The sequence below is a fragment of the Lipotes vexillifer genome, unplaced genomic scaffold (genome assembly GCF_000442215.2).
Source record: "Lipotes vexillifer unplaced genomic scaffold, Lipotes_vexillifer_v1.1 scaffold335, whole genome shotgun sequence".
In the NCBI taxonomy this organism is placed as follows: Eukaryota; Metazoa; Chordata; class Mammalia; order Artiodactyla; family Lipotidae; genus Lipotes; species Lipotes vexillifer.
Window position 1 is genome coordinate 2,487,563 of NW_006781329.1, and position 21,292 is coordinate 2,508,854.

The window sequence follows — 21,292 nt, forward strand, 5'->3', positions numbered from 1 at the left end:
ACATGGGTAGATGTTGGGGAGTTTCTCTGAATGTATGAATGGTAGTGGACTTGTCAGTTGATAGGGTAAGGGCATCTTCAACTTTCCTGAATATTAGTAAATAGTTCTCTATCCTGGCTGTGTATTTACACTCAATAGAAGTGTACTGGAGTTCTGGTTTGTCTACATCATTGTCTAACTTTTAAATTCTTTCTCAATGAGATAGGCTCTGTACTTTTCAATTAGAAAACTACAATTCCCACATTTGTAAAATGAAAAGAATAATAATATCTATTTCACAAGTTGTGATGAATTCTAAATGTGAAAATACATATGAAAGCACTTAACACACTGTCTGACACCCAAAAGAAGTTCATATGTTTTATATCAAAATGTGAAAAAGTGCAAAGTGTGCTGCTTTAAACTCAGTTGATCAGGATGTCTTCTTAGGTGATCTGTTCGGTGATGCTTAATTATAACCCCTTGCATTGGGGTTGATGGTTGAATATGATATTTAATGACAGCAGGCTCATGCAATATAGCACTGATTCTGACTGTTCTTGGAGCCTAAGTGAACAATACTCCTCCAACCCCCCAAAAGTCTATGACCTAATCCTACCTTAGGAGACATGAGACTGTCAGAATGATAAAAATGCTAAGACTCTGAGCATCTAGAAGAGGTGGTCCTCTAACAGGAGACGCAGGCAGATGGATGGAAAGGCAAGGATAAATGAATGAGTTACAATGTTACCTTGAGATTCTAGAATCCTCTCACATCCTGAGGACATGCCAAGGACTTAGCTTCTGGGGGCAAATTAGGTTTGATCTCCAGCCACATTTTTGGCTATCCAGGATTGCCTTTGTTGTCCTTAGCAGAGTGTGTGTCCACTGAAGAGAGAAATGAACATCTAGCAGAAGTAATGTCTGGCTGTGAGCGTGAGGTTGGTGAATAGGGTCTAACAGCTCAAGCTATTAGAATGATTAGGAATCTAGTATATTTTCAAAGATGAGCAATAATGTCTTTGCTCAGAAATTAGCAGACTTCATCAGAAAATATTTCTCTGGAAGTAGCCAGCAGAAAAATAGGCAGGCAATATGCAAATGTTGTTAAGAGAATGACCTCTGAAATCAGAAAGCTTTGCCAACTACCAACTGTGTGATCTTGGGAAAGTTATATAACCTCCTTTGTCAGTTTTCTCATCTTTAACAGTATTTACAATGTGAGTTTATTATGAGGATCAAGTAAGATATTTTATCAAAAGAAAAAAGTACACATGATATATTTTAACTTATCTATAAGAAAATTCTCCTGAAGGGGAATGTCTACACTGTACCAGAATTTCAGTCCACAAGGAGTAATTCTGTGGTGACTTGGAAGTGACAAAAACTGAGAGAGAAACCAACTGAGCCACATTAGAGTTCAGAATAACTCAGCCAAATGTGAGAGACTTAAGTGTGGCAGAATGGACAAAGTGAAATTTTATGCATTCGGAATTTTAAAACCTCAGAAAGAGTGAGATAGAGAAACTCTCCCAGCAGCCAAGCCCACTTATCGGGAGGTGATCAGTCCGGTTCCTGGAAGGAAACCAAAATGACCCAGTTCTGGGGTTTAAAGAGACTTTATTTACAGAGGTATGAGTAGGGTTAAAGGAATTCTCAAAGAATGAGAGCAGGAACCCAGGGAATAAGGAGAGCAGCCACTGCTATCCCTGGCCTGAAGTGGCAAGGGAGGGACTGGTGTTTCCAGAGCTTAGGGAGAGCTAGAGCCTCCAGAAAGGAAGGCTCCTCCAGAAAGGAAAGCCTGATGGAAGCTGTGGCTGAAAAACTGCTCCTCGGAGCTCCATGTGTTTAAAAATCACCTTGGGTTATTGTTAAAGGGCAAGTTCTGTTTCTGTCTCTCTATGGTATTTGAGCCCATATTCTGCAGTTGTAATAAGCCCGCAAGTGATTTCCATGCTACCTGTTCCAATCTTGGGCCACGCTATAAAAAGCAAGGTCATAGAGAAACTTAGTCACTGCCACATCCAGGGCATCCAAGCAGAGAAGCATCCGGAAAAGAAGTGCCCCTTTTCCATGAGATAATAGCTGATGATCTTTTTTCTCCTATATCCTATGGAAACTATATATAGGATATAGTGTCCCGGTGTAAATTGTATTCAGAGTAGGTGAGATCAAATGTCCCTTTTCTTTATATAATACTATAGTGTAAGACTCATTAAACCAAAACTAAAATTACATTTAGGGAAGTGAACGGAACATAAAGAAATACATGATTACAAATGCAGTCTTAAGACACATTGCCATGAGACAATCATCATGTCTTCAAGACTTACTACAATTAGGCTTAGTGAAAGAATGGAAAATATAGACACCAAAATACTGTTGTGCCTATTTCTGGATAATAGTGAAATAAGTCAGACAGAGAAAGACAAATACTGTATGTTATTACTTATATGTGGAATCTAAAAAAATAAAACGAATGAGTATAACAAAACTGAAATGGACTCACAGATTTAGAGAAAAAACTAGTGGTGACAAGTAGGGAGAGCCAAGATAGGGATATGAGATTAAGAGGTACAAACTACTATGTATAAAATAAACAAGCTAAGAGAATATATTGTGCAGCTCAGGGAATATAGCCAATAGTTTATAATAACTTTAAGTGGAGTGTAGTCTACAAATATATTGAATCATTATGCTGTACATGAGAAACAAATATAATATTTTAAATCAACTATACTTCAATTAAAAATGAACATGTAAAAGGAAAGCAGAATAAGTGGAAAACATATATTATATTCCTAGATAGAAAAATTTAATACGTGAAATGTCAATTCTCACTAATAACACCAATCTATACATTTCTATGCTATTTCAATTGAAATAGCCACAGAATTTTTGTAGCCTAATATTTTGATTCAAATTCCTCTAGAAGAGAAAATACAAGCCAATGGTAATCCATGACAATATTATAAAATTATTTACTAAACACTTGTATAATGTGTATTATTTCCTTGTCATTATTCTAAGTGATTTATAGAAGCTAACTCTTTAAAACATAATAGATTTATGAGGTAAGAATTATTTCCCTCCATTTTAGGGATTATACACATATAGAAGCACATACATATGAAAGACTTCATGACATATTGTTAAGAAGAATAATCAAGTTACAGGAACATACTGATTTTGTAATGCCTCCATAGATATGTCTATTATTTGAAAACACATGTTATATTTGTAGGTTTAAACACGCACACACACACACCCAAACACATATATGCATGTTGTATCCGTTATCTCCACTATGTAAAAATACATACATATATAGATACATACAAATATATACACACAAAATACATGCACTTCTTTTTATATTTAGAAATGATAGGAGGGATGTTTAGTCAGCAAAATTCAGAAACTTAAAATCATCATATCTTCCATTGAGCAGAGTCTTTTTTAAATTCACAAGTAGCCAATTTGTATTTCCAGATGGGGAGCCTGTGATCAGGTGATGGATATTCCTTAGGAAAGAATTGAAGGTATATATATACCTAGAGACCTAAGCTACAAACTTGTGTTTTCTATGAAAACTAAAACCAACATATGTCTCTATCCTCTATTTAAACAATCCTATAATCAGACATATTTTTGTCCCTTTTGTGTTTCTATTGTGATAAAATTAAAAATAAAAAAAAACTTAGCTGCTTGTTTCACGTAATACTTGTTTCCAAGAGATAATAATGGGAACTAACTAAGCAGCTTATTTTTCAAGATTGACAGCTTACTCATCAATACCCAGGGCTCAGTGCCCATGATCCATAGCTCTAACATCATAAACCCTGCCCATCCCACCCAAGCTCTGTCTTCAAGACCTAGCCTAGAATCCTCTGGACCAGGCACAAACCCTGTCAAGGTACCATTCTTTCTTACTGCACAATCTTAGCTTTTTTTCCATCAGCAGGTGTTTCTGGTAGTCCTTTAGGGAATTGATGGCAGACACCCGGTCACTGCGACATCAAAAGGCCCTTGATATGAACTGATGCCTAGTAAGACTTTATTACCTATGAAACAAGTGATACATCATTATTATTTCAGTAAAAATATGTGTTTTCCCAGCTATAGACACTGGGAAGGCCTCTGTCCTTCTTTTCCAGTAACACTTCATTGGTCTCTACCTCAATTGCCTAATCACTGCGATACGTTAATAAATAACATGGTAACAGTACAATTGGTGTATCTAACATCAAATTCATCAGTTCATAATGAATTTCATCCTTCCTACTGAGTTCTATATTTTTTTCTGTCTTATTCTCAGATCTCAGATGCGTGGTGATTGGTTTCTATTTTGTACTATTTCTAAGAAATTCTCCGCAGGAAGGTGTGATTCTAAATATCGGTCAAAAGAAATTACAAGCTAAGACTGTGTGGTGTCAGGCACCCATGAAAATATGTACGTTTTTCTTTTCTGGTAAAGGAAAACATAACATTTGTACCTATCAGTACCCCAGCTTGAGGTAGTTGTAGGATGAGAGTTAGAGCCAACCATCATATTTCTCTGTCTGACCTCCCCCTACCTCCACCCAGTGTATAGGGTGGAGTTCTACTTGTCTCTAAAGCAATTGTTGGGATTTCCACAGGGACATCATATTAGGAACCATGTGGAATGTAAATCTTTTCCATTGTTTCTTTACTGGCTTATTGTGATGATGCTTCCATTAACTGCCAGTAACTAAACGAATCACACCAATATCTGCATAGGTTTCAACTGCTGCTGCTTAGGCTCGTATAAGTCAAGAGAAGGCTGCTATTGCCTAAGGCCAGAATCATGGATACCTTTGCCAGTAGCTCACATTTTCTCTAGCCCTAATCCTGAAGGGATCACTGCCATCCCCAGCATAGCTACTGCAGGCAGTAATACTAGGGCCATCATCTCTAACTCAGCCGTCTGCCATTGCCAAGCTTACTTCAACCATAAGATGTCCACCAGTGGTGAGATAGTCCTTTCAGTGTCCATGGGGATGATAGAGAAATGAGGCTTATTCATTCACTGTACCCCTTCCTCAAGAGTCAGGCCTGAGTGCACAGGAGATAGGCCAGTGGAGATAGGGATGAGCTATATCATTTCTCTGTGAATCACTCTTGGTGAACACAGCCTTTTTCTTTCTTTCTTTTCTTTTCTTTTTTTGTTTTTTTTTTTTGCACCAGCTCTACTCTCTTTTCATTTAAGGTGTTCACTCTCTACATACCCACATTCAAACAGTCCATCCAAATTGACTTATAATTAGCCCATTTGACCTGGCCTTCAGATAAGTGCAGATCTCCTTGAAATCTAAAATGATGTACTGTTCAAGCTGAATATTAAAAAAAATGGTGGGGAGAGGAAAAGGAAATTTAGGAAATTGTCTTCTATCTGCTTTTGTATTTCAGAAACTGCTCTCAAAATAAGTTCTAAAGGAAAAAAAAAAAGGAAGAAACAGACACAAATACTAGTATCATGCTGAAAATATTTTTTAAAAAATGATTGTACATACATTAGGTTTATAGTAGAATTTACAAAATGGCAAGATAAAGCAGCTACAAGGCGTTCTGCCAGCAGGCTGCACAGTGCTGACTTCTGCAGTGCAGGTGAGTCTGTGCAGCAAATCCTTGGGAAAGAGAATGGTGGGGTCTAATGTTAGCCGTGGTGGAGCAGCCCCCTAGGGAAGGACTATATGGTAACACAACAATAACTGCAGGGTAGACACCAGAGGTCACGTGGCTGTTAGCTGTATTTGAGAAATCAATTAGGTAGACCACAGCAAAACTGAAAAAGAGAGTTGTTTGATATTTTAGTAGGTAAACTCACCAGGAAACTTGAAGTTGAGTTTAAGGAAAATGCTATTGAGGAAAAATATTACTTTAGTATTAGTATACTAATATACTAGGAAAACTACTATTAGGAATTTTAGGAGGAACTGAGTCAGATGTTAAGAGCAAGATATTTATTGCTTATGTAAAAATGGCTTGAGGAACACTGTTTTTATAAATAGTAAAAATGATGGATCAGGAATTAGAAGAAGGCTTAGAAAGGAAGCCAAATTTTCTTTCTTTGAGAGCAGTCATTCTCTGGTTTTCAGAACTGCAGTTCTTAAGAATTTCTCTAAGCTGGATGTTGGGAGAGTTTGGAGAAATGGTTGTGAGAATCATTGCCAGACAGTAGCCTTCCTTCTGAAAAACTCTTGCTTCCTTTGAGCTTCTATTTCTTCACCTATAGAGAAAAGAACATCTGACTTTCAGAATTGTTTTGAGAGTAAACAATGTACCTAAAACCACATAAAGCCATCTAACACTGATTTCTGTTTGAAAACAACTATGCACTAAAAACATAATGGATTTTAAATTTTTAATTATTTTCCCAAGTTAGTATTTGAAAAGTTCCTATCCTACAGGAAAGTTGAAAGAATGGTACAGTAAACACGTGTAAACTCTTCACCAAAATTCAATTGTTAACATTTTGCCGTATCCATATTCCTTTCCCTCCATTGTGTTGTCATTAAAATACCTTAGGATGCATCTTCTAGGAATAAAACTATTCTTCTTCTACATAACCACATATGTTAAAATATTCCAGAAATTTAACATTGATCCAATTATCTAATGTTCATCCCATATTCAATTTTCCCCCATCACCCTAATAATGTACTTTGTAACTGTTTTTGTTGTTTCTTTGTATTTTCATTGTTTTTGTTTTGTTTTGTTTTTATTCCAAAAAGCAATCAAGGATCACACACTGCATTTATTGGTTCCCAGCATTTTCTAAATTAATAACACTGATATTTTAAGTCTCCAAGCCCACCATCTCTCAATTTGGATTGTCTGATTGTTTCCTCATGATTAGATTCTAATCACAGATAGGATCTTGGATTTTGGTAGGACTACTACTTAGATAATGTGTCCTTCTCAGTCCATCAATAATGGAGAGATTGTCCCATTATCAGGGAGATTGAATGATCACTTAATTAAGGTGGTGTCTGCTAGATTTCTTAATTATAAAGGTACCTTTGCCTTTTGTAAGTAATAAGCAATCTATGGGGATGATAACATGTTTTTCATAAAAAGGATATTACAAAACTGTTTAAAAGATAATTTTTAAAATCTTAGAATATCTAGTAAGTAGGTATAATTTCATCGTTAAACCGTAGACAGAGGATTCTTGAAATACTCAAAACATGAAACAAGTCAGTTTAAATATTATCTTTTACTCTCTCTGCCATCCCCCTAACTGAATAAATGTAACCCTTGTAGCCCTAATCTCTTGACATACCTAGGGAACATTACAAATGCCAAGGCCGCCTCTTGCATGGAGATACTAGAAAATGGATTGAAAGTATTTTCTGCATATAGGAGGTGAAATCTTGTTCAAAATTTATCTTTCTAAAACAAATACATTTGTGAGTTCTTGAATATTTATTTATTTATTTTTGGTAATGATTCACAGTGTTGGTGGTAGAGGTGAGTGAAGCTGGCAGCTGCAGCCCTATTTCAAGGTCCTTTGGGATGGGTAATGCTGTGGTCATGACTCAGAAACACAACTTTCCCAGCCCCACCTCCTTCAATTACATGAAACAGGAGCCTGTTTTATATCTTTGTGACTGCCTGAAAGTCCCACTACTGTCAACACCATCCAGCCACCCCACACACAATCGTTAGAAAATAATAAGACGCCACATCATTCTGCTAAACCTATATTTTTTCCTGCTGGCTGATAGCAATAGGCTGTAACTCTGACTTAATACTTAAAAAAAATCCCCAACAAGTGCTGCCTGTCATTGGTAATTTACCAAAGTTTCCATCTCTCTTTACTTCCTGTTCCTACTCTATCAAACAGTGAGTCAAATGCAATTCAAAAGTAAATTAAATAAATATATATCTCTCTACATATTTTAAATTAGAGAAATATTCCTCACTTGTCAGTGGATTATATTGTGAAGCAAATTTAAATATATGAATATCAAAACTGGAAAAATTAATGAGTGAATAGTTTTTTACAGTTTTTTATTGAAATATAATTGACATATAACACTGTATTAGTTTCAGGTATGCAATATGATTTGATATTTGTATATATAGTAAAATGATCACCACAATAAGACCAGTTAACATCCATATCTGTTACCCTACATAGTTACAATTTGTTTTTCCTGTGATAAGAACTTTTCACATCTACTTTCTTAGCAACTTTCAAATATATAATACAGTATTATTAGCTATAGTCACCATGCTGTACATTGTATATTTGATCACCTTCACCCATTTTGCCCACCTGACACCCCTCCTCCATCTCTGGCAGCCACCAATCTGTTTTCTGTATCTAAGAGTTTGGTTTGTTTTTGTTTTTTTAGATTCCACATATAAGTAAGATCATATTTGTCTTTCTTTCTCTGACTTATTTCAGCATAATCCTCTCCAGGTCCATCCATGTTGCAAATGGCAGGATTTCCTTTTTGTGGCTGAATTTTATATCTATATATATATATAATATATAAATATATATGTATTTCTTTATCCATTCATCCATTGATGGACACTTAGGTTGTTTCTGTGTCTTGGCTAATTCTTTGCTTTAGAAGTATCTCTCAAAATAATACATTTCTCTCCATCTTCACTGCCGCCACCTTTTTTTCAAGTTTCTCTAATATCTCCCTTAGACCACATCAGCCTGCTCCTACAGTCTCCTCTCCAATCAATTCTCCATAACGCACAAAGCCATCTTTTTAAAGTCAAATCTAAGTATCTAAAATTCATCTTCCCCTGTCAACCTTAAATCACTTTAATGGATTTAAATAGATTTATCTCATTTCTTTTGAGTTAAAAATAGAAATGAAAGTCTTAAATATGGCCTTCAGTTTCCAACATGCTAGGATCCTACCTACCCCATCCAGTCTTACCTCTTACTATCTGTCCCATACACCTGTCCTTCTTCCAGTTTCTTGAATAAGTTTTGCTCTCTCCTGCTAAGAGATTTTACACATGTTGTTTTATCTTCTGGAATACACCTCATTCCCTCCTGCTTCCTACTCTCATCTGGATAAATGGTCTCTAAAGTTGTTATATTTTTTTTTTTAATGACTACATCTCCAAGATTTTAATTAATTAATTAATGGTGACATCAGTAAGATATTATAACTAGTTCAAAAGAGATTTCAAAGAACACACCATACACACACACGTGTATATATACCTACATATGTATGTGTGTGTGTGTGTGTGTGCGCGCGCGCGCACTTGCAAACGTGTGCACATGTTTATGGAGCGAAGCAGGCAATGAGGAATGCTGAAATGAATTTATAAAATGATGTAAAAGTGATCAGTATCCACAGGGTAACAATCAGTTGCATTCCACTGGATGAAATCTATTTGTATTTCTATGGACAAGAATCATTTGTATTACTTCTTGTGTTCTACAATTTACTTAATTGTAAAATGGCTCAAACATAGTGAAAGGTGTAGATAATCTAGAGTGGTGCTCTGGTCATGACTTCCAGAGATCTCTTATGCCTCTTTCCAAGTCTTACCGTTTTCCTTGACCAACTCCACCATCATGATCATAAAATCTCAAAGTAATAAGATTAAGATATTGACATTACTGAAGCCATGAAGTAAATTTTCTCTGAAAGTTTTTGTAAGGAATCTCAGATTAGATTTTTAAAAGCCTGTATAATTTACTCTCCCAAGGCAAGAATACTAAGCCCAAGAAACTCTACCAGGTTTCTCCAGCCCTACCTGTAAATTTTGATGAATGCTTTCCTTTCCGATGTTGCCAAATTTACTAATTTTCATGGTCTGCCTGACTTTTCTTAATCCCTGTAAGGCTGGGACCTGGTAAACCAGGTACCAGGCCAATTTCCCCGAGAGGTCTTTGTTGATATTAGCTCCAAACCTAAACCAATCTTTTTTTCTTAAAAGTGCCTGTACTACTTGACTCAGTGAACATAATTCTCAAATATGATACTCCAGATAAGGTCTTGGTTATGCAGTTGATTCCCCCAGTTGTGTCATAGTAAATGGAGGATAGATTCTTTTTGACCCCAAATAAATAACTATATTGCCAAAGTAATAAAAAGTAAGAAGATTTAGTAATAGATTCTTGGGATCAGAGTCAGATATTATTTTTAAGTATTTCATTTTAGTTTATAAAAGCATAATTGTGGGTTCAAGATAAGTAGAAAGAGAAAAGATGGCTTTTTATATCCAGATAAATATGACATTGAACCAATATCAACCATATTCAGACAAACAATCACAATAAAATGTCCCTCGTTAGCTCATTCAGTCCTATGTAACTGAGTGTTCACTTACTGGATCTTTGGTTAGCTGTCTGTTTTCATAAAACCCTCTGCTTTGGACTAAAAAGCCTGATGCAGTCCACTGGTATGCTATGAAAGTTTTATAGTTGATGTGAGCTCAGAAGCCTGTATTTGAGAGTTTATTCTTTGAAGTATGAAAAGTTCAAAGTACCTGGTACAGTAATTTCTCACAGGCTCTGAGACTGTCCTTGGTTGAAGACAAACTCTAACCTAAAGCCTATATCAAAGCCCTCAAGCAAACACTAACTTAAAATGAAATCTCATTTTAGATGAGAGATTTAATGGCTGTGGTTTATTTAATAGTATAATCCAAACTATCACTATGGAGGAGATCACAGTTCTCTTTCAAGGCAGAGAATAATTCAGAAGACTTTTGATGAGTGTTTCTGCAGGTAAGGCACAGTATAGTCAGCAATGCATTGTTAAATCTGCAGGGAATTCCTATGGAGGCATACAATTTGTGAAATATGTACATTAATTTACCTACACAAAGGTAACATAGGTAGATGGCTTGTGTCTCCTGATTTGACAGATTTGCCCTTATAACACTTTACAATAGTAGCATAGTAAAGAAATCTAATTATTTCTAGCATTTCCCTGGGAAATTTCAAAGATAGTTTTAGATGTTAGAGTTAAGCTGAAACTTTTTTTTTTCCATATTTAAAATTTGATATGGAGAAGACAACTCAAAATATTTATCAGAAGAAATTTTGACACTTATTAAGATAGGATCACTCTTGCCAAAGACACCTATTTAATCACAGTGACAAGAAAACATTTAACAATAAACATGGACAGTAATGTGATTTTAAAGAACCCTAAATCTTTCATAAGTAGGGAATTTTTATTTCTTTTTATTTTTTCTTTGATATCAAGGGCATAATTAATTCAACATAAAGCATAGGAAAAGTATTATGGTAAAACATGAAATCTCTGCTTTCAAAGAAGATTAGGTAAAGCAGGTAAAAAGTGTTTCACAATAGTAGCCAAAGGCATTAATCAGTAAACCTAGGAAGTTAAGTCTAATAAGATTAAGTGAACTTTGACAAAGTTTTATTTAACACCTTTCCTCACTTCTTTACAGTCTTAGGTATTATATACCATGGCAAATAAAATTTACTTTCCAAGCTTTCTCTTTCGTTAGTCTCTTTCACAGTCTAAAACAAACTGGCATTTACTTGAGGACAGTGGTTCTCACTCAGGTCTGAGGGTTCAAAACTATTTTCCAAACAGTACCAAGGTGTTTTATGTTAACAGACAATGTGTTCGTCATTGTTATCTACAAATGATTAAATAAATAAAAGTGGTAATAATTTTCCATTTTAATATCTGATTAGGTAAATATTGAAAGTTATAATTCCTATAAACAAAAGCGCTTTGGAATCCTTAGAAAGTTTTAAGAGTTTTGGTTCAGAGACCAAAAAATTTGACAATGATGCTTTAGGACAAAACTCTTCTTTTTTCTTGAAAAACCAAAAACGCACCTACACACAGTTTGATTTCTTGGTCTTTATTGCTGTTAGTATAGCTTCAACTACTTATACTAATTATTACTTGTTTTTAAATTGGAGTACAATTGCTTTACAATGTTGTGTTAGTTTCTGCTGTACAATGAAGTGAATCAGCTATAGGTATACCTATATCCCCTCCCTCTTGGAACTCCCTCCCACCACACCCACCCCCATCCCACCCATCTAGGTCATCACAGAGCACCGAGCTGAGCTTCCTGTGCTTTATAGCAGGTTCCCACTAGCTATCTATTTTATACATGGTAGTGTATATATGTCAATCCTAATCTCCCAGTTCGTCCCACCCTCCACTTCCCCCACTGTGTCCACATGTCCGTTCTTTTAACCAAAGTAAATAACTGCCATTTCACAATCAGGGCACAGATACTTGAAAAAGCTGGCAAATGACAGCATTCTAGGGGACCAGCAGAGCCCGTGAGCACATACATCTTGCCTTTCTACAGCTGCACACATCCAGTTCTCACCTTCTAAATATACACACTTACATTATCCTGACTGTGAGCTATAGTCTGTCTATAACACATAAAAGTAATATGCAACAAAGTATATAAACTTAAAATTATATTCAGTGAACAACGTTTCAGTATTCTAGCTTACTCAGAAAATAGTTAGGTTATTTAGTTAAAAGAATAGACTCAGGAAATCCACTGAACTGGGTTGTGTATTTGCTTTATGATTTCTTTTAGTTTTTTATTGGAGTATAGTTGATTTACAATGTTGTATTCGTTTCAGGTATACAGCAAGGTGAATCAGTTATACATGTACATTTGTCCACTCTTTTATTTTTTTTTTAGATTCTTTTCCCATATAGGCCATTACAGAGTATTGAGTAGAGTTCCCTCTGCTATACAGTAGGTCCTTATTAGTTATCTATTTTATATATAGTAGTGTGTATTTGTCAGTCCCAATGTCCCACTTTATCCCTCTCCCCCCATCTTCTGGTAACCATAAATTTGTTTTCTATATCTGTGTCTCTACTCCTGTTGTATAAATATGTTCATTTATGCCTTTTTTTTTCGATTCCACATATAAGCGGTATCATATATTTGTCTTTCTGTGTCTGACTTACTTCACTCAGTATGACAATCTCTGTGCTCATCCATGTTGCTGCAAATGGCATTTTCTTTTTTATGGGTGAGTAATATTCCATTTTATATATTTATACACACACACACACACACACACACCACATCTTCTTTATCCATTTTTCTGTCGATGGACGTTCAGGTTGCTTCCGTGTCCTGGCTGTTGTAAATAGTGTTGCAATGAACATTGGGGTACAGGTATCTTTTTGAATTATGGTTTTCTCCAGGTATATGCCTAGGAGTGGGATTGCTGGGTCATATGGTAGTTCTATTTTTAGTTTTGTAAGAAACCTCCATACTGTTCTCCATAGTGGCTGTACCAACTTACATTCCCACCAACAGTGTAGGAGGGTTCCCTTTTCTCCACACCCTCTCCAGCATTTACTGTTTGTAGATTTTTTGATGATCTCCATTCTGACCACTGTAAGGTCATACCTCATTGTAGTTTGATTTGCATTTCTCTAATAATTAGTGATATTGAGCATATTTTCATGTGCTTTTTGGCCATCTGTATGTCTTCTTTGGAGAAATGTCTATTTAGATCTTCTGCCCATTTCTTTTGATTGGGTTATTTGTTTTTTTGATATTAAGCTACATGAGCTGTTTGTATATTTTGGAGATTAATCCCTTGCCATTTGCTTTATTTGCAAACATTTCCTCCCATTCCAAGGGTTGTCTTTTCATTTCGTTTATGGTTTCCTTTGCTGTGCAAAAGCTTTCAAGATTAATTAGATCCCATTTGTTTATTTTTGTTTTTATTTTCATTATTTCTAGGCAGTGGATCAAAAGAGATCTTGCTGCGATTTATGTCAAAGAGTGTTCTGCCCATGTTTTCCTCTAGGAGTTTTATAGTGTCCAGTCTTACATTTAGGTCTCTAATCCATTTTGAGTTTATTTTTGTATATGGTGTTAGGGAGTGTTCTAATTTCATTCTTTTACATGTAGCTGTCCAGTTTTCCCAGCACCACTTATTGAAGAGACTATTTTTTCTCCATTGTATATCCTTGCCTCCTTTGTCATAGATTAGTTGACCATAGGTGTGTGGGTTTATCTCTGACTTTTCTATCCTGTTCCATTAATCTATATTTCTGTTTCTGTGCCAATATGATACTGTTTTGATGACTGTAACTTTGTAGTATAGTCTGAAGTCAGGGAGCCTGATTCCTCCAGCTCCATTTTTATTCCTCAAGATTGCTTTGGCTGTTTGGGGTCTTTTGTGTTTTCATACATATTGTAAAATTTTGTTCTAATTCTGTGAAAAATGCCATTGGTAATATGATAAGGATTGCATTGAATCTGTCAATTGCTTTGGGTAGTATAGTCATTTTCACAATATTGATTCTTCCAATCCAAGAACATGGTACATCTCTCCATCTGTTTGTGTCATCTTTGATTTCTTTCGTCAGTGTCTTATAGTTTTCTGAGTACAGGTCTTTTGTCTCCTTAGGTAGGTTTATTCCTAGGTATTGTATTCTTTTTGTTGTGATGGTAAATGGGATTGTTTCCTTAATTTCTCTCTCTTTTCTCTCTCTCTCTCTCTCTCTCTCTCTCTCTCTCTTTTTTTTTTTAATTTGGCTGTGTCAAGTGGCTTATGGGATCTTAGTTCCCTGACCAGGGATCAAACCTGGGCCCCAGCAGTGAAAGTGCCAAGTCCTAACCACTGGACCACCAGGGAATTCCCAGGGTTGTGTATTTGCAATTTGCTGAAAGTGAATCAATGAATAAGTTTCTCTATTTCTTTATTATGTGTTCAAGTACCATAGACCCAGAGTCAGAAAACCTGATGCAACTCTGTTAGAAATGAATTAGTTATCACATAATCAAACCATTTTAAAGGTAAAAATATGGAAATCCAGAAGAATTCATAATTTCCCATAATTACAGTGCTTGTTAGAGAGGACCTTCACTGCAGCATATCAGTGTGGCATCATATAACGATTCTCAGAATGCCAAAGGCTAAGATTTCAAACAAAATCCTTCATTTTGGGTACACAGTATAGTATGGCTGTCTGAATGTTTTCTCTCTAGTTATACAGTGCGTGACCAACTTAGTTGGGTGAGGTAAGTTTAAAAAGGGTTTTTTTTCAGGAAACTTTTTTTTTTAATAAAAAGGTGTATAATCATTGGAAAATATTTGTAAGTTACAGGAGTATATATAAAGAAGAACATAATCTAATCTGTAATCTTCCTGCCTTTAGATAACCACTCTAAACATGCCAGCATTTCTTTTCTTTCAGTTTATTATTATTATTATTTTTACAAAACTCTTGTTAGGGAATTCAATGTTCATTTATTTAATAAAGGCAAGAGTTGGGAGGAAGGTACATACCTATCTCGTTAACACTTAATTCTTGACATTTTCATTTGAGTTTCTAATGTTTCAAATGTGAGAAGCTGACTTTGCTGCTTTAGCATTCTTTAGGGCATAAGGGCAAAGAGTTTGTCTTTTGACTGTTGATTTATTACTTCACTGTTGTAATTACCTTAGCTGTATAAGGTATAAACCTCTTTACATTGAAATGTGCTCCCACCACACATTTTATTTACTTTCATGTGGATTTCAGAATTATCTTGTCAAGATGCATAATATAGGCCCACTAAGATTATAATTTCTATCACATTGAACCTATAAATCTTGAGAAGAATTGTAATGTTTATATATTTGTTCTAAGATTTAGAAAAATCTAGATTCTATCTTCTATTAAAATATATTTGTTGGTATTTTTACAGAAGTTTGTTTTTAAAAAATATTTTGGACCTATGCAAACATTGTTAAAATTATTTCTAGAATAATTCTATTCATTAAATTTTGCCATTTTAGCTTTTTATTTTTTTCCTGCTGTTGCCACATAACCAGTTATTGTTGATGTGGAGAAAAGTTTCTGGGAAAAAACCAAAATAAAACACAATAACACATCATTTTCTCCAGTATTTATACTTCCTTACATTTTATAATTTGTTCCTGTTATCAGAATTTCTGAAGCAGTATTTTAAAATTGTTTTTATATAATCTGTTCAATTGTTCTTGGTTTAGAGTTTCACCAATCAGCATGGTATAGACTGTAGATTTTAGATGAAAAATTAAGCCTAGTATTTCATAGTGTTTCCTTTTTTAAGAACTGGTATTAAATTTTATCATATTTTAAACATATATTAATTTGGATGCTTTTTGTGTCTATTGATGTCATGTGTAAATATAATTAGTGATCAGTTTCTTCTTATTAAAATCCTGTTTTTCTTGGAATATACTCACTTTGTGATGATTGATGATAAATAGGTGACAGAAAGGAGGAATCCTTGATTGAGAACTCCATGATTTAACGTTTTCTTTTTTTGAAAGGGAAGCACACCTTTCTAAACTAATTGTACAGAGGAAGGATTCTATACTAGGAATTGTGTTTTCTAATGGCCAGATTCTCTGGTTCTTGGAGCATAGCCAAATGTGGAAGCCTAATTACTGTAACCACAAAACCCACAGAAATAGATTTTTGGGCTGATGTGGAAGACTTTTGTGTATGAAGTCAGCGCCAAGCATTTATCACTGAAGTTTTCAAGGTGCTTTGGAAGCCAAAAATATTGGTAGTTGTGACTCAGGAACAATAAATGTATAATTTGTTTCATGAAGAAGAAGTAGTCTAAAATACCTTTTAAACTCTTACTTTATCCCTGACTGGTCATCTGCACATAATTTTGCAGAAAGTAGGCTATCAAAATGAAGCATTTAAAAATAAATGAATATAATTTATATTAATCTTTCATTTGCCTTTTTAGCCATACCTACATTTATCTATTTGATCTAACGTGCTTTAATTCATATTATTTCTCAATCACTGCCAGCAGTGGTAACAGATTATACAGTAGCACATGCAGAAATACAGTGAGGGCATTCTAATTTTATTTGGTGGTGGTGGGTGGGTGTGGGGATTTGCTCAACTTCATAAATAGAGTTGTGGACATGAGAGCCCTATTACTTTTATTCTCTGTTCCCCTACTTTGTTCTCCCCACAGCAAGCACAATCTTCTCTATTTTATGCCTACAAATGTATTTAAGACATACCTTTATAAGAGCATACTTCTGTGTTTTAATAAGAGTAAAACTTCTTTACAGCAGGAAGTTAGTTTTTAAAAAATAGGCATACTTATATTTAAGCAGTGTTTTGTAATTTATGAAATATCTTTATTGGATTTAGAGCTAAAAAACACTTTAAAGATCATCTAGCCCAAATTTACCTGAAAGACATAGCAGAAAGACCACCAAAATCGAGGCTTCCTACTCTGGGTGTAGGTCTTTTAACCATCTCATTCATATGTACTCTGTCTTCTGCCGTGTTCTGATGCACTCCCACAACAAACAAATAAGGTGATAGATTTGTGTGTATTGATAGAATCTGACATGTTATGTGAAGGCTAGTACTTCCTAGATGACCCCCATCATTTAAAATTCTACATGCCTCTCTCTTCTAACTATTTGAGGAAGAGCTCTCTTCTATTTTGTCAGTATTAAGATGTCCCAATTGCTTTTGGGAATTGATACAGGAATTTTAGGAGGAGCAGATACACTGATACATTAAGTACAGACATCAATTTGATGATGTATTTTATTTTCTGAAAAGTTCAAATGTGGGGGAAAAACCCCAATATATTGTAGTTTTTCATGTTTTAAGGATTCCCTCAACCTAATCAGATCATAACATACATTATACTACTTTTAATCTTGTTGAGATGTGTATTTTGCCATTAACCTCATTTTAAAAAATTGTATTATACGGTGTAACATGTATAACATGTTAGCTCAAAGAAGACATTCAAAAAATAGATTTTGTGTTCTATTTTATTATTATCATTACTACTGTTGTTATTAATTTTCACACTAAGTGCTAAGCTTTTAATAACATTTCCTCCTTTTTTACCTGGAATAAGCAACTAGAAAAAATTGTGGGTTTTTCTTTCATAGAAAATTTAAACTCAAGGTACATTCTGCAGTTTTCTCCAAAATACTCAATTAAAATATCAAAGTGCTGTGTTTGGGATGCTCAGTTAAAATGTTGGGAAGCTCTTGCTCTTCCAGACACATGAGGAAGTAAATTTCCTATCAGAGCTCTGTGAATGCCTTAATAGAGAAATGGGTTTCCATTATTTGGTAAGTGTAATAAAATAGGCCACTAGGGAAAAAAAAAAAGTCTCTTTGGTTAAGTTCAGCGGGCTAGTTCTTCAATTCTGATTTCACTATGCCTCTCACCAGCTGTAAAACCTTAAAGAAGGAATATCTTTCTCTCCCTCTTCAGCTACTCTTTGCAACATCCAGAGTGAAGGGGAGCATGTTTGTATCTGCGAATTGCTACAGAGGTCGAATGATTCTGACTGTGTTGGAAGTGATTGCTAATATTTCATAGACGTTTTCAAGTTTTCTGAAATAAACTGCATATTTGAATCTTTCAGACAGATGTCAGTTATATTAATTTTCCTCCTATTGTTATCTAGTGTGAAGTCATGTTGGTTTACAATTTATGCTATGTTTTTATTCATTGTAAAGATAGGGTAAAAAGAGGAGCTTGACACATTGTGATTGTTCTTGTCTTCTTTCTGTCTGAAACACATGAATTTGGGTGCCTCACAATTTTTTTCTGAGGTCTATGGTTAAAATGGTCTACATTTCAGTCTTTTGACATCGGTAATCATTTATTTATAGAGTATTTTTCAAAATTCTCGTCATTCTCTGTTCCTCTTGAAATTAAAAAAAAAAATTACTAGTAACTGGAAATAGGGCACAAATAACCAGGAAATGTAATTTGGCAATAAATGCTGTTTTGAAGTACACTGCATAGTTTGTGGATAAATATTTCTTTAATGCGTGTAATTACTGGATCAGCAGAATAAATGTGGTCATGTCCTTGTAATTAATACATTGTCAAAAGTTCATTTAAGTATAATGATTTTACTGGGAAAATGCTATGTGTTTCCTGCAATAATTTGTTAAATTAAGTGCAATAAATATAAAATTACTCTCAGAAAAAAATTTTTTCAAGTTTTTTTTCACTAGGTGTCACATAATGCTTTTAAGAAAGCCCTCCACACATCCCCTTTACACTAGCCCTTACCTCTTCAATTTAAGAACCCTCAAGCAGGGGTAAGGGTACACACTAAATATTACACTTGACTTTTCTAAAAATTTCATTTTAGATTTAGAATATTATAACATAGCATATATTACAGGTTAGGTTGAAAATATTTAGCCAGGAATCATGCAAACGGCCAAGTGGTCTTGCCTTTAATACAGGATACTAGTAAAGCATGGCTGTCCCCTTCTGCACTCAGCTGAACATTTAGCTCTGGAGGCTGGAGTCATGGCAACACAGAATTCTAGGGCTGGACCCGTGCAACCCCTTCATTTTATAGTCTTGTCACATTGCTCCAAGCCCTCCACAGAAGGATGCTGGGCTCTGCTAAGTGAAACAGCTGTGGGCACTCAAGGAGGACATGATAAATTAAAGGTGCTTTCTTTTTAATGTTATGGCCAAAGGGCTGCAGGAAAGCATGGTTTCCATTGCCTGACATTTTACCTGTGTTGGGAATGTAGCTGGAAGTTCTATAAATAAAGGGCAGTGAGGAAACCAGAGATACTCAACAGGGTTGGGAATAGAGTGCACTGTATGGTAGGCATGGCTAGAAGTGGTACACAGCTAGCAAAGACCTTTTCATCTCTGCTGTACCCAAGTAATTGATGGATGAGGGGTAAAGGACAAAAAATGTGTTAAGGGTGGTAGAGGGTAGAGGAGGTGGGAAGGAGAATGGACAGTTGCTAAGTCTGGCATAGACGGATACATTTTGGCCACTTGATAATGTCTTCATGACCTCTTTGCTTCCAGTTTTCTTTTTAAAAAATAGTTTAAAACTACGGCTCCAGAGCAGCATTTCAAACATTATACAGTTTTAATCAATTTCCCCTTGGATTTCTATAGGCCTTATAATCATCTTGCCAGTCCAACATCTAACCTTCATCAGAGAATATAGCAACTTTGCAGTTAAATCAGGTTCTTCCTATTTTACTGTTCTACCTTGTCCTGTAATAGACTACCCATCCTCTGTACTTCCAAAGTACCACTAATTTAAATTTACCGTTTGCACTTGATGTTGACAGAAGAATGGTAAATAGGAAAGAGTTATTAGAACTTAGTGAAGTAAAACAAATTCTTAAGCATTGGAATACCTAGAAATGTATTACCATTTCCCATCTTGAAAATCATCTCACTGATTGTTTCTCTCTTTAGAACTTTGGCCTCTTCACGTAAAACTTGGGATTTCCAACCACACCTGGTTCTTCTGTACACCTCCTTCTTCCTTTACCCTCCCTCTCTTTCTGTCTTGGGCTGCTTGTAGAAATATTCTTCTCCTTTGATGATACAGAATCATTCAATTCTCTCTATATATTGCCCTCTTCCCCAAGATCACATGCTGATGGGCTCATCTTATACACATAAACAGACATCCAGCAAGATTCCTAAACAAGAAGCCATGTCCTTTTATGTAAATTATATTACTCCCTAATTATAAAAAACAGCACAATATATTCTTGTACTAAATATTTTTTTCCCTTTCGACCACTTAACTCTTATTTGAGTAACCAGAGAAATCATATAAGGTGGGGGAAGAAGGGAAGCCTTCACAATGCGTTGGAGGAATTTAAAATCTAGTTGTGAAAGTATGTAGTGGATAGGATAGATAGATAGATAGATAGATAGATAGATAGATAGATAGACAGATAATGTAGACAACTAGCTGGGAAGCAGAAAATAACCAGACCTTTAATTATAAACAAATAAGCATGAGGTACTGTATAACAATATGAATATATGAATGCTCAGAGAGTAAAGCATTCAGAATTCAGAAGCTGAATAGGTAGAACTTTCTGGGTAGTTTTGATGCATAGTCATGGCACATGGACATGGGTGAGTACAGTTGTTTTTAGACCCAGTGAACTGAGGCAAATTAACTTCAAAGTTAATTAACCTGAGCTTTTGGGCTCTTCACTTGCATGGATCCCTGGTACTGGTAGGGGCTCTGGCAACATGCTCATGTAGTCATATATTTGCATACATGGTCAAAAAGTTACAAAAGTAGGATAGTTTAACCATAAATAAAACTGCTAACTGTTTAAACTGTTAAAACTGTTGCCTATTTCCCCTCCAGTTTCCTCTGCATTTCCCTTCCCCTTCATCAAGTGGTGTTACAGCTGTTTGGGGATCTTACTCAGGGGAAGTTTAGTTGCTGATACATTAATTTGGTTTTAGTGGGTTAGGTTTATGTGTTTCATAGCCATTTTTGCAAGATTGCCAGGTAAAATTCAGAACAC

The 21,292-nt window shown here is 35.2% G+C and overlaps 1 non-coding gene across 1 annotated transcript; it reads right to left on the reverse strand.

Annotated features, from left to right (window-relative positions):
- Positions 1-14,545: 14,545 nt before the first annotated feature.
- Positions 14,546-14,617, reverse strand: TRNAE-UUC (transfer RNA glutamic acid (anticodon UUC)). The gene has a single exon. It is a non-coding gene; the product is annotated as a tRNA-Glu (tRNA).
- Positions 14,618-21,292: the final 6,675 nt, after the last annotated feature.